The sequence below is a fragment of the Pan troglodytes genome, chromosome 2 (genome assembly GCF_028858775.2).
Source record: "Pan troglodytes isolate AG18354 chromosome 2, NHGRI_mPanTro3-v2.0_pri, whole genome shotgun sequence".
NCBI classification, from domain to species: Eukaryota; Metazoa; Chordata; class Mammalia; order Primates; family Hominidae; genus Pan; species Pan troglodytes.
The window spans coordinates 106,057,909-106,072,051 of record NC_086015.1 but is presented as its reverse complement, the minus strand read 5'-3'; the positions used below and the strand labels follow the sequence as shown (position 1 = coordinate 106,072,051).

The following is a 14,143-nucleotide window of genomic DNA, read 5'->3' as shown; positions in this document are numbered from 1 at the left end:
GGAAATGGGAAGTTGTTTGATGGGTATAAAGTTTCACTTGTGCTAGATAAATATCTTCTAAAGATCTGCTATACAACATAATGTCTATAGTTAACAATACAGAATTTTGCACCACAAATTTTGTCAAGACAGTAGATCTCAAGTTAAGTGTTCTTATCAAAGAAAAGCCAAACATACAAACAAAGGGTCTTAGAGAAACTTTGGGAGATGTTGAATATGCCTATTACCTTGATTGGAATGATGGTATCACAGGTGCTTGCCTATGCTGAAACTCAGAATTGTACATGTTAGACATGTGCAGTCCGTTGTATATCAATCATTTCCCTTATATCTATCCTATAGAATATTTTATACCACTGCCAGTATCAATAAAAAATGAACTTGCCGAGAAATTTCCTATCGATAATAAATATATATGCTTCTCTGAATGTATACCTTACAGTGAAGCAATACTTCCATTCCTGCCCAAAGCGGAGCACTTTCAAACCTGACACCAATCCTGGTACTTAGAATGATACCTCAGTAAAGCTGTTTTCCAAAAAAAGAAAACACTGCTTGCTTCATTTGGCAGCAGATATACTGAAATTGGAAGGATACTGAGAAGATTAGCATGGTCCCTGTGCAAGGATGACAGGCAAATTCACAAAGCATTACATATAAAAATTTCTTATTTAAAAAAATGTAAAAAGAAAAATGATAATTGGAAAAATTATGACAATTCCATGACCTTTAAAATTTTTTGTCACAGTATTAAAAATTATCTTACTGTTGATTATAAATGTATATTAAATAAAAAATTAGTAAAACTAATATATATTTAATATGTTATAATTTAAAACATTATAAACATGAAAAGTTAATGTTTTACTTCTTTGTTTAAAAAAATAGTCCAGCCTGGGCAACATGGTGACACCCCATCTCTACAAAATACAAAAATTAGCTGGGTGTGGTGGCACATACCTCTAGTCCCAGCTACTCAGGAGGCTGAGGTGGGAGCATTGCTTGAGGCCAGGAGGTGAAGGTTGAAGTGAGCCAAGATCATGCCACTGCACTGCAGTCTGGGCAACAGGGGAAGACCCTGTCTCAAAATAAAAAAAAAACAGGAGTCACCAATAGAGGTGAATACTACTTCTAATTCTAATCATTACTTTAATCATTATTTTTCCTAGCTTCTATCATTTATTTATTTGTCCTGGTGGTACTCTGATATAGAAATGAGAAAGCTTAAAATAAGAGTAAAATAATCTTTTTAAAACTCAATACAATATGCCTTTTAAAAGTGGCATGGAGTAATAATGCACAGGATGGCTGTCTATAATATAATCTATAAGGCTGCCTTTCTAAATCAATACGTGGGTAACATTTCCCTTACATCTATCCTATAGAGTATTTTATACCACTGCCAGTACCAATAAAAAAAAAACTTGCTGAGAAGTTTCCTATTGATAATAATATATATGCTTCTCTGAATGTATGCTTTACAGTGAAGCAATACTTCCATTACTGCCCAAATCAGAGCACTTTCAAACCTGACACCAATCCTGGTACTTAGAAACCTATAAATGATTATCTCAGCCATGGGCTACATAAAATAAATTAAGTTTTAAAGATCATAAAAGTAAAACTATGTGTCTAAACATATGGCATGTTCATTGGCAGTGTGAATGCTCATTATATGAGAAATCTCATCCAGTTTGTCAGGAAACTGAATTAAATATTTCCTGCCGTGTAAGCCAAAGAGCTCAAAGCAGTCCCCCTAAGGCTTATGGTGAATTCACCTGCTGAAAATACTTAATGTTAAGGATAATACAGAGGTAAGAAGCTAAAACCACAAATGGGGAAAAGTAAAAATTCTAAAATCAGTATTTATAAGTCCAAACCTCAAATGGATGCTCTTACCCTACTAGGAAAAAAATTGAACAATCCTGGTAATTAGCAGGTTGGATGAAGACTAGAATAAAAATGGTGCCAGGCATTTAGCCACAGAATATCTGTACATCCTCCTATTAATGTTTCTTGGTTGTCTTAAAACCATCTCGTTCCACAGCTAGGTCAATCCAGGAGGGAAGAAGCTTGGACTTCTACTTGCCACTTCTAAAATGTTTCCACCCTAGAAGTGATACATCACATTTTCCATTTATATTTTATTACCCACGTCAAGTCACCTGTGATTATCATCTTCCCACATGTGTGAAGTAGAACAGAACTGGATATTGGTGCACAGTTTGATGCAACGACTAGATAGGACTTTGAGACAGTGGAATTAGATAAATCCACCTCCTCCCCGTAAAAGTACTTAGCTACACCCTTGATTTATAAGAAAGTGGAGTAGCCTCTTTGCGAAAATATTCAAACTATGTCCACAATTGTATACAAACTCAGTGGACTTAAAAAGACTTAAATTGTGTAGGTTGGGAAGGACTCAACTTGTGGTGAGGGACAATGAAAGGGGTATAAAGCACATGGCATGTTTGAGTAAATCTCAGCAGTCAGGCCTAAGGACTGGGGGCAAGTGATGGCTCCACAAATAGTTTATGGTTATCCAATAATGAACATGATTTTCTTCTATAATAAAAAAGGTTTTCTTTAAGTTTCCTAGTAGCATAAATTTCTGTGGAGACAAATATCCGTGTTTCCCATCCTTATATCAAGAAGTCTTTAAAGATACTGCCTTCTATAACTTCAGAGCAGTCAATAAGTATTTGCCCTTCCTTATCAAGAATTCAATATCAGCAGCTTATCAGTACTGATCTAGCATGCTCTCAAATACAAGAAAACATGTTAAAATCCCCTTCAGCTCATGTTCCTTCAAAATAGACACCAAGTTATCTTTATTTTTAATTTATTTATAGTTCTTTTCAAAATTGAAAACTAATGTAATTCTGAAAATAAAATAGAATATTATTTTTCTAAGTGTGAAAACCATGTTAAACTTAAAACACAGTAGAAGACTTATTTTCTCAAACTGCTCTGAAGTTCACATTACTGTTTTTTCTTTTAAAAGCCAATATAAGAATCCTAAAAGAATTAAAATAATCAAATGAGTAGATAAATATTATAATCCTCTTAGGGGAATTTTATGTCCAACCTTCTCTAAAATATAATTTCATGAGAAAATAGCTCAAATTCTAACCTACTACAAGAAAGTTGTAGCATAGCTGTTTACATCACAAGAAATCAACCTAATCAGTCTCAGAAGATAAGAAGATTTGTAAATCTCTTAGTTCCTGTTTAAAATTCCATCCCTCATATTTTAATGACCTTGAGTTTTCAAATGCAAAAGATAAAATTAAGCTGTTTGAAACTTCACACAAATAACTAACTAAATAAATAGAATAAACAATAAATGCTAAATTTCTGCAAAGTACTGCAGCCTTTAGGGTTGAATCTAAGTTCTCATCTCATAAAATTCAAGTAATGCAAGCAGAATTAAAATTATATCTCCCATGCATGCAATCATAAATAGCATGATAAATATGCTACTGTATTCCTTTTTTTTCTCTCTCTCTCTCTCTCTTTCTTAAAGACTTAGTTCAGAAAACAGTTGGGAACTGAAACAAATGATAGTGTCTCAGCAGGAAAAAGATGGAGAAAGGAAGAAAGGAAGGAAGATGGTAATAGCTAACAGTCCAGCACAGTGACTCTCAAATGGTCTCATTTATAATTCATTTAAGAAGATCATCTTGATAGCCATACTATGCTGAAACATGTATATTTGTTCTATTTTCCATGATGCTACCACCCTCAAAAATCTTTACTGCAGCCTTTAAAATTCTGTCCTTTTAAAAAATATGGTGGAGGTCCATAATTTAGTGGTACTTTTACAAAAAGAGTTAAAGATTGAACAGCGAAAAACTTCTATAGATTAAGATAAGAGAGGGATAGTTCCAGTTTGTGAATATTACTTGTCATTTGTTCTTCCTCGAAATTGTACTACTTTTTTTTATTAAAAGTCATTATAAAAAGTTATTTTCTCTATGTTCAAACTGGAACAAATGGGCTTACATTAAAGCTTATGGGATTTAAGTTAGATACCTGGAAGGAGCTGCTGACAAAGGAGTCTGTTAAGCCCTGAATTGTAAACTTGGAAAATCTTTTTATCTGCTAGCCTTTAAAAGAAATACAGGGTGGTTTTCTCAACTAAGTTTGTTGAAAGACAGAGAATCTAGGCTAGCTAACATTTCTTGGAACATTTTCAGCACTGATTTTCTCTGATTTGGTGATTATGTAATGAGATCCTCATCATAAATATTTCCTTTAGTGACCTTCCTATATTTTCACCCATCACCACCATTATTCCCCACCTCTGCCAAGTCTCAGATTTTTTTTTTCCAAAAACAGCTCCAGTGTAGAAAAGATGACAAATTTCAATTATTCTGATAGGGAATGTATTATATAAGGTATACATATTTTCAATAAGGGAAATTAATAAGATTTTCTATGACTATCAATATTTAGAGACATATAAATTAATAATCTCCAATGATTAAAATAATTGAGGAGCCTCATTCATTTTTTTGTAACTGTAGTTTTTTTTTTATTACTCTTTGCACCGCTTGGCCATCCTATCCATATTTTTTAAATAATATATGTATGAATTGGGAGATTTTGCTTTGCACTTCACAGCAACCGATTTCCAAACGCACCCGAGTGATTTTGTATACAAACAAAGTTGCTGCCTGTGTATTTCACTTGAGGAGTATTTTGGAAAATCTTTTGTAATGCTGAGTTGAGTTGGGCCTATTTAATTTGGTCTGGTCTCAGCTTTCATGAATTTTCTATTTGAGTCAGTGATTTTCAAAGCCCTTTTAGGGTTTGTGTAACCTTCTCATAAACCTTGGAAAGAAATCTTGTTTGCTAAAGCTTTATATATAACTTTATTTCACACTCAGATTGCTAAAGATTTTTACCAGGCAGAAAGATCAAACCTATAGTCACTCAGACTACATTTGATTTCAACAAGAAAAGAAATTTTAACTTTTATTTTGTATATGATTGACTAAGTGTAAATTATCTTTTCCAAAGAGTTCTCAGGTAGCCAGTTGCAATGCAGTTTGTAATGGGATGTTGTATTATTTTAAATATCCTTTATAATCCTTTAACATGATTAAGTGCTTATTTCTGATCTAGGTAAATAAATCTATTCCACAAATTTCTGCTGTAATCTAGAAGTTGGTGATATTTCCTTTTCTTCTAAAATTTGATAAAGCTGACACATCATATTTAAACTCAAAATCTACTTTCTTCTCTCACTCGATAAAATAATCATGCCCTCAAATGATATTTCTCAGTTTCTTTTTCATAATCCACAATGAATCTTTCTGTGTACTTCCTATTTAACAAGTTTTCAGCAAACAGGTTCAATTCATCATTATTTAAATCCAGTGAGCTGCATTTACACTTATGTGGATTTAACACACCTGCACTGACTATTCCCAGCCTGAATTCTACATCTATCTTTAATTCATTTTTAAACTTCAATTTTTGGTGTCCTTGTCGTAATTCTAAAAGTGAATGCTAGTTTTTGGTGCCTTGTTTACATTTAGGTTCATGCAATTTGTCAGTCATTGTATATTTTCATGTGTAAATTTGAACCCAAGCAAATCACAAAGCCTGGATGTCAGCTATAGAATGGTCCCCAAGCAGAAGGGGAAAATAAAGAATGGTGTATCTTTCACCTCTTTCTGAAAACCCTGTACATTGTCATCAAATGCAACTCTTCAGTCTAGAATGTTACTCCTGAGACCATATAGCCCTGATAATGATAGGGACAAATTGGATTGGAGAAGCCTAGAAAAGGAAGGGGAGAAGCCAAAGATACTGAGTCTGTTATAACATGCCTCCTTGGCTTCCTCTCCTGCCATGGACTTCAACTGGTATTTCATCAATTAGCCTAAGTACACAGAGGGAAAATATAAATCTGGGCATAGCAAAAAAAATGCAGTCATGGGGATAACTGAGTAATTCCCTGAGTGTCAAATGACTTTAGGCAACAGAGGAGGCTGTTAAAAGTAACTCTGCCCCACATCCTCTCCCAGGTCCTCTAGCTGTGGATGAAGTCTGCACTTAGTGCTACAACATAGTATCAGGTGCATTATGTGTGCTTCTACATTCCTTAGGACATCAGAAGAATCTTGACTCAATCCTAATCTCTAGTTTGTTAAAATAATTAATCTTTTTATTTATAGCAAACATATTCTGTGAATGTCAAAATAATAAATTGAATCACTGACTGGCTGGTAAAAATTTGAAATAGATTTTATAGTAAATTTTCTATTTGCTTGACCAGGTACTACCTGATGTTTTCAATTAATCAAACAAATTGCATACCTGCAGACACTATTAAAAAACAGAGAGCCTTGAATATTTCCCCAATACCCAATATCTATTAAATAATGCCTATGTGACTTTTGTTTGGTATAAGAAAGACGAAGGTATCTTGGTTATACTAGATATCTAATAGGAAAGGTTACAAATTTAATTACTTTATGGAACTAATGTACAGATATGTATTCATCTTCAGTTCATCATTTTGGTTTGGGCTACAAATGAAATAAATTTATTGCAACTCTAATTTGAATGGCTAATCTTAGCCAACCCAAAGAATCTGTTCTTTCCCTTAGCATCTGATTGTTAAGGAAAAAAAATTTTTATACCCAAGGTTGACAAACTTTTCCAGTAAAGAACCAGAGAGCACACATTTAACTGTATAGAACACCTGTAGATTCTATCAGTGATGCTGCTCATCTTCTTCATCTTCCTTCTTTTCCTCCTCCTCTTTCTTTTCTCAACAACTCTTTAAAAATGTAAAATCCACACTTAGCTTGCTAGCCATATGAAAACAAGACTCAGGCCACATTTGTCTTGCCAGTACAGCTGAAGCTTGTTGACCCCTGCGTCAGAACATGATTGTTTCTATTCAGCTTGCCTTCCTCCTTAAGAAGCTTATAGATACTTAACTGGAGAAGCTAATACTATTTCTTGTTATCCTAGAGTAAGTAATTTCTCATATTTTGGGAGAGCAGGAAAATATTTTTAACAGTTTTAACTCATGAATATGTCCAGAGAATGAACTGTTCCTTCCTCATTTACCACATAAAACATTCTTATGTTACTTCCCTGTTAATTAAGAATTCTATTAAAAACTTTTGTGTTAACTTGACCATTCCATAAAAAGCTTACATAAACTGACAAAGGGATTCGCAGACAAAAGGACTATGAAATATATTAGTTTCTAATATCTGATCCTTCACTCAGCACAGTGTAAGGTACTAGACAAATTAGAAAAAAATATAACCTAGTTTCTGCTTCAATAGAGTTAATAGGTCAGTAGAAAGGACAGGCAAGTAAATAATTTAAATATTTAAGCCAAAGAATTTAAAATTTGAGCAGGACTTGGATGCATTTCCAAGTCACAAATTTCAGAAAATAGAAACAGATAGTTGTCAAAGACCCAGGAAATAGATGTGGCCTGGAGAGATGTATTTGAGACTCATCAGTACATAAATGCACTGAAAATTTAGGTCTACACAAGACCTTTCAAAAACAGCACGAAGACAAAGAGTGGCTGGAAGAACAGCAGTAAAAGGAATAGAGAAAAAATATTGCAAAGAAATCATGATCCCAGACTGGCCAACATGGTGAAACCCCGTCTCCACTAAAAATACAAAAATCAGCCGGGTGTAGTGGCACGCACCTGTAGTCCCAGCTACTTCGGAAGCTGAGGCAGGAGAATCGGTTGAACCTGGGAGGCGGAAGTTGCAGTGAGCCAAGATCCTGCCACTGCACTCCAGCCTGGGGGACAGAGTGAGACTCTGTCAAAAAAAAAAAAAAAAAAAAAAGACAGAGAGAGAGAAAACATGGTCAACAAATTCAAAGGCTTCAGGGAACTCCGCTAAGATAAGCCTGAAAAGTAGCATTAGAATTTGCCAATTGGAAGCCGTTTAGTGAAAGAACTCAGAGAATTATGTTAGCTAGGAGGCACTGACAAAGATAGTGATTCTCATATGATAATCAGGTCAGAGGTATTTTTCAAAATTAAAGTACCTCTTTCCCAAAGGAAATGTCAAAGTAGATTATGGTAAAAGAAGTGTGTACTTTGAAATAAGGTTTTTGTTTTTCTAATACCTATCCTCCTCACAAGCTGAAAATTAATGGAAAGTGAAAGATTTGAGACAGCAAGGGTATTTTATTTTTCAAGAACAATGGTTTTGTTAGAAAGGAGAATAAAAAACATTATGAAAAAAAAGATGGGGTTTAGGAAGAGCTTGTTTTTGTTGTTGTTTAGGATAAGAAAAGATTGGAGAAAGTTATAGACCAACAGCTAATACAAGAACAGAAGCTAAAGATGATAGAGAAAAAAGACTGAATGTCTTGCCCTGTCCCAGGGGCAGTGAGATATGATAGGACCCAGAGAAAACATGGGAGAGCAAGTAAAGAGGTTTTCATAAGAGAAGGCAGTTTCTTAGGCAAGCAAAGTGGCCCAGACACCTCCTTCTTTTCTTTCCTTCCTTCCTTCCTTCCTTCCTTCCTTCCTTTCTTTTTTGTTTCTTTCCTTCCTTCCTTCCTTCTTTCTTTCTTTCCTTCTTTCTTTCTTCCTCTCTCTCGCTCTTTCTTTTTTTCTGAGACAGGATCTCACTCTACCTCTCAGGCTGGAGTACAATAGTGCAATCATGGCTCACTGCAGCCTCGCCCACTTCAGCTCAAGCAATGCTCCTACCCCAGCTTCCCAAGTAGTAGGGACCATAGGCATACATCACAGCACCCAACTAAATTTTTAAACTTTTTGTAGAAACAGGGTCTCACTATGTTTGCCAGGCTGGTCTTGGATGTTTGGGCTCATGGGAGCCTTCTGCCTCAGCCTCCCCACAGGCATGAGCCACCACACCCAGACCCAAACACCTTCTATACAGCTTCAATACTAACCAATTTCCTCCACTTTGTCATACCTGTACTTGAGGGAGAAAAATAAAAGGGAATGGTGGAAGGGACCAAAAGCTAATGACCAGTTGGTCTGTATAAAGGATTTCTACCCATTATTTTTCACTGAACAGCAGCCTTTTAGGATTATGAGATGCTATTATGATCCTAATTCTTGGTTGCATTTGAAAGCTGAAACAGAGAAAAGGCAGAGATGAAGTTCACAGTATGGATACCAATAATAAAATTGATAGGAATATCTCATGTGTACTCCAAATATTTAATTAACTAAATGAAAGGAAAGCTGCAAGTCCTGATGCAGCAGGCTTGGTGACAAGTGTGGCACTCTGCTGTGCCACTGAGGATGTATAAACAGGCAGATGCTGATTGATAGAAGTATTTCTAACCAAAGAAAATAGAATCATTTTTTGTCTGTTGTTTCATTTGTTTCTCATTGACTGAGAATCGAAACTTTACATGGAAAGTGGAATGGCAAGCGTTAACACTTAATAATTTTCTCATTCTAAATTTTTGTCCTTGGGAGAAAAATCTCACTTTAAATGAAATTCCAGGATCTGGCATATATTTGAGATACGTGTATTTCGCCTATCAATTGTCGATACACTTGAGAAAATGGTATACATGTTTTTGTGTCACCCACAAGTATATTCATGGAAAAAACAAGCCATTAATATCATGATCAAGAATGTAAAAGTGCCATCTAGAGGCTGGTGGAGCACCTTATAGGTCTATGATCCTTAAAATTCTTGTAGTTTGGAGTTATAGGGAAGATGTAAGAAGGGCCTCCACCTGATTTAAGTCATATGACATATATGCTTATTCAATGCTCCCACACTGCAATCCAACAAACTACTTGAAAGTAGAAATGCTACTCCAGTTCTACTTACTTTGAAACATTAACTCATGTTTTCAGCCAAGTGGCAGCACTGAATCTGCTTGTGATTATGGACATTCAACATTTTATGTGCCATTTAAGTACCTTCAGCATCAATTTTGCAGCTGGCAAACTATTGCTATTTATGTTTTCAGTGCATTTGAAATAATCTAGAAGTTATTTTACCACCATTAGACATTAAGAAAAGAACCAAATGTAAAATCATTACTTTGCCAATTTACTGTGAAACCCAAAGGAAATATCTCAAATGTATCATTTGTTAAATGTAAAAATGAAAATAAAAAGCAGTTCTTGGAACTTGTTAACAACATTTTGGTCAAGTAGATTTATCTAAAATATATTAAAGACTTTGAGACTTTTCCCATTTATATTGCTATAAAAATAATATAAAATAACTGATTAAATATCTCCTATATGGCAAATACTAGCAGTAATATTATATGCCTTTTAATTCTAAATACCCAGTAAGTTAATCATAAACTCTCTTTTACGCATAAGGAAACTAAGGCTGCAATTTTTTTTAAGTTACATGACTAGCTAATTAGTGATAGCCAGAATTCCAATACAGGAATGTCTTCATTCAAAGAGAGAATTCAGAGTCAATACTCTTATATTCTCAAATTATTGAGCCCTTTCAGAAATTCAGATATATATTTGTAAAACTCTGGAGCTAATAGATCTGTATATACAAACTATAATTATAAAATAGAGCTGCAATCCTCTAATTGAACTGCTAAATTTTCTTAATTCCTAATGTGTGAGGACCTGACAAAGAACAGTATGTAAAACTTCAGTACTCTGATTATCAGCATATTATAAGGTACTTAGGCCATTCATCAAAGCACTTCAAATCGGTTATCATCCCTCCATCTCTCCTGAGTGCTCTTTTCCTATTTTCTCCTTGAGCTGAGCATTGTTGAAGGAGTATTTTGAACCATGAAGATTTGACCCACTACACATTTATGCTATTATTATCAGGATTCTGAGTGTTATTAGTCATCCCCTTATGCATCCTTTTTAAAATTCTCCAAGCCCCCAAATGCTGTTGAAGACTACCTGCCACCTGGAGCCTCCCACCCCACACCTCTTCACCCTACACTGGCTCCTTCAGTGATGGGACATTCTGAGCTTCAACTTGTACCTTTACTTTCCATTTTAATAATTCAGTGTCTATGTTCTGCCTTCCTTCTTTCCATTGACAGAAAAGATGACCTACTGCTTCTGATTCAAGTTAATTTATCCTTCTTGACTGCTGAAGCAACTTGTTACTATACTTAAATTTCCCCTTTTCAGCAATTCAGTCTGTTTGTCTTTGCCAAATTCTTCTGCCTCAGTTTAGACACTGCTGTAGGTTTTGTTGCAGACAGAATAATGGCTTCTGTAAGATGTCCACATCTTAATCCCACAACCTGTTAGTGTTACCTTGCACAGCAGAAGGGACTTTATAGATGGGATTAAATTAAGAACCTTGAGATGAGAAATTTATCCTGGATCAAACAGGCAGTCCAGGTGTGCCCAACATAATCACAGGGGTCCTTAAAAGTGACAGAAGGAGATGGTAGAGGAGGCCCAGAGAAAAAGATGTGACAACACAAGCAAGGTCAGAGCAATACCACGTTAAAGAGACTTGACTTGCCTTTGCTAGCTCTGCAGATAAAGGAAGGGGGCCACAAGTGAGGAAATGCCAATGGCCTCTAGAACTGGAAAAGGCAAGGAAATTGATCCTTCCCAGAGCCTATAGAAAGGAATACAGCCTTGCCTACACTTTAATTTTAGCCCACTGGAATCCGTGTTAGACTTCTGACCTACAGACCTATTTTAAGTCACCAAGTTCATGGTAATTTGTTATGGCAGCAATAGAAAACATACAGTCTTTATCTGAGATTACTATTTTATTATTTTAAGGCTACTATTTTATTTCTCTAATTCATTTTGTATTTCAGAGTATCAAATTTGTAAGCTATATCTACTACTTCTATTAATTTTTCATTTATTTTCTCCCTTCTTAATGTGAACTTTTTATTTTCACACTCAATAAAAATCGTTCTCTTATAAGCCTTTAAGGACAGTTTTCTTACCAATCTGATGGAAGCTTCTCTCTCTTTATTCCTTTGACATCTTCAGAATATTTTATTCTGTTGACTTCCCCTTCTGTGTAGAAATTACTTCCATCCTTGGTTTCTCTGATCTTTCATAGGTTCCTCATTTTTCCCTTGCCTACTGAGGCTCACCCCATTTAGATTACTCAGGACACGTGTGGCCACCTTTGGCTGTTGCCTCAACAAAAGCCAACATACTCTGAGAAACGTCGAGACTAGCAGCTTCTTGTTTTTCTTATTATTATTATTATTTATTATTATTTTTATTTATTTATTTATTTATTTGAGATGGAGACTCGCTCTGTCACCCAGGCTGGAGTGCAATGGCGCGATCTCGGCTCACTGCAACCTCTGCCTCCCGGGTTCACGCCATTCTCCCGCCTCAGCCTCCCGAGTAGCTGGGATTACAGACGTCCGCCACCACGCCTGGCTAATTTTTTGTAGTTTTAGTAGAGACGGGGTTTCACTGTGTTAGCCAGGATGGTCTCGATCTCCTGACCTCGTGATCTGCCCACCTCGGCCTCCCAAAGTGCTGGGATTACAGGCATGAGCCACCACGCCCAGCCTGTTTTTCTTTCCAAGAACTGTTTCACTCTTCAGGAGGGTGAGATATGCTCTCCATCCTCTGTCTCCATGGCTTAATACCTTTGGCTTGCTGGCAGCTGATTTTCTCAGGTGGTTCCCATTTACTTCAAGACTTCTGGCTATAGCTGTAAACTGGGAAGACTCTACAATGAGCAAGAGTCTGAGAATTTAAGCATGGTTTCCTAAGTTAGTTGTGCTTTTCTAAAAAAAAAAAAAAAGAGAGAGAGAAGGAAGAAAGGAAGGAAGGAAGGTAGGAAGGAAGGTAGGAAGGAAGGAGAGAGAGAGAAAGGAAGGAAGGAAGGCAGGAAGGCAGGCAGGCAGGCAGGCAGGCAGGAAGAAAGGAAGCAAGCAAGCAAGCAAGCCGGCCGGGCATGGTGGCTCACGCCTGTAATCCTTTGGGAGCACTTTGGGAGGCTGAGGCCGGCAGATTACCTGAGGTCAGGTGTTGGAGACCAGCCCAGCCAATATGGAAAAACCCCATCTCTACTAAAAATACAAAAATTAGCAGGTGTGGTGGTGTGCACCTGTAATGTCAGCTACTCGGGAGGCCGAGGCAGGAGAATTGCTTGAACCCAGGAGGCAGAAGAGCCAAGATCACACCACTGCACTCCATCCTGGGTGACAGAGTGAGACTCTGTATGTCTGTAAATAAATAAATAAATAAAGTAAAATAGCTGAATCAGCTACATTATATATAAGAAGGAACTCTTACTGATTTAAATTAATCTTTGTCTTAACTATACTACTGAAGGTTGTAAAAAGCAGGCAAATTTCAAATGTTAAGAGTTCTGAATAATCCACAAACTAGATAACAACTCCTTGAATCTTTGCATTAATCAAATAGTCTTACTGGATTTTGTTGATAAGCATATAGTCAACAAAAACAATGTTTCTAAAGATTATAAAGCAATTGGAAGCATGCTAATGCCCTAATGCCAAGTGAAACAACAATATTGAAACTGTATGATTGCGATTTAAATAAGCCTAAAGTTACAAAAAGTTCTTAAAATAAATTGTCAGGTTCAGGGTTAGGTTCCAGGCCAAGCTGAGGGCTGAGGGGAATGGGTGGATGTGGGGCAGGGAGCTGGAAGAACACTTGAGAGACAGCAGGTAAATGAGACATGGCTTTAGTCAGCAGCCCCTCACAGGATCAGTGTTACATTTATAACCTACACAAAAAATAGTGACTGAGAGCCAGGTGGGGAGCTTCTCTATGTTGTGTCTACATGGCTATGATTACATAAGACACGGGACCGTGCGCCTTGCACCCCAATCCCGCTGAATCATCAAGGCTGTTTACCCTGGCCCATGCCTGCTGCCCAGCGCCTACTTGGCTTCAGCACAGCCATGTTCCTTACACCCTGCCCCCAGGCCGAGCGGATCCTCTTGGTGGGGACCCATGCACATACAGCAGCACCCTGGACCCATAAGCCATAGCAACAATGCAGAGAACAACAACCCACCACTAATACCCCTGCTATGCTACCTAAGATTATAAGAGCCCAACATAGGCCAGAGCCCAGAGATGCCCACCATCTCTGCGGGGGGGTCATCAGTAAGGTGTTCAATCACCTTAATCTCCTGTGACACCCCCTTGTAAAGCTGTCATTATATTCCCGTGGTT

The 14,143-nt window shown here is 36.6% G+C and overlaps 1 non-coding gene across 1 annotated transcript; it reads left to right on the top strand.

The window, feature by feature from the left end:
• Positions 1-555: 555 nt before the first annotated feature.
• LOC112208740 (U6 spliceosomal RNA) lies at positions 556-662 on the top strand. Its single transcript, XR_002943316.1, has one exon. It is a non-coding gene; the product is annotated as a U6 spliceosomal RNA (small nuclear RNA).
• The last annotated feature ends 13,481 nt before the right edge of the window (positions 663-14,143 follow it).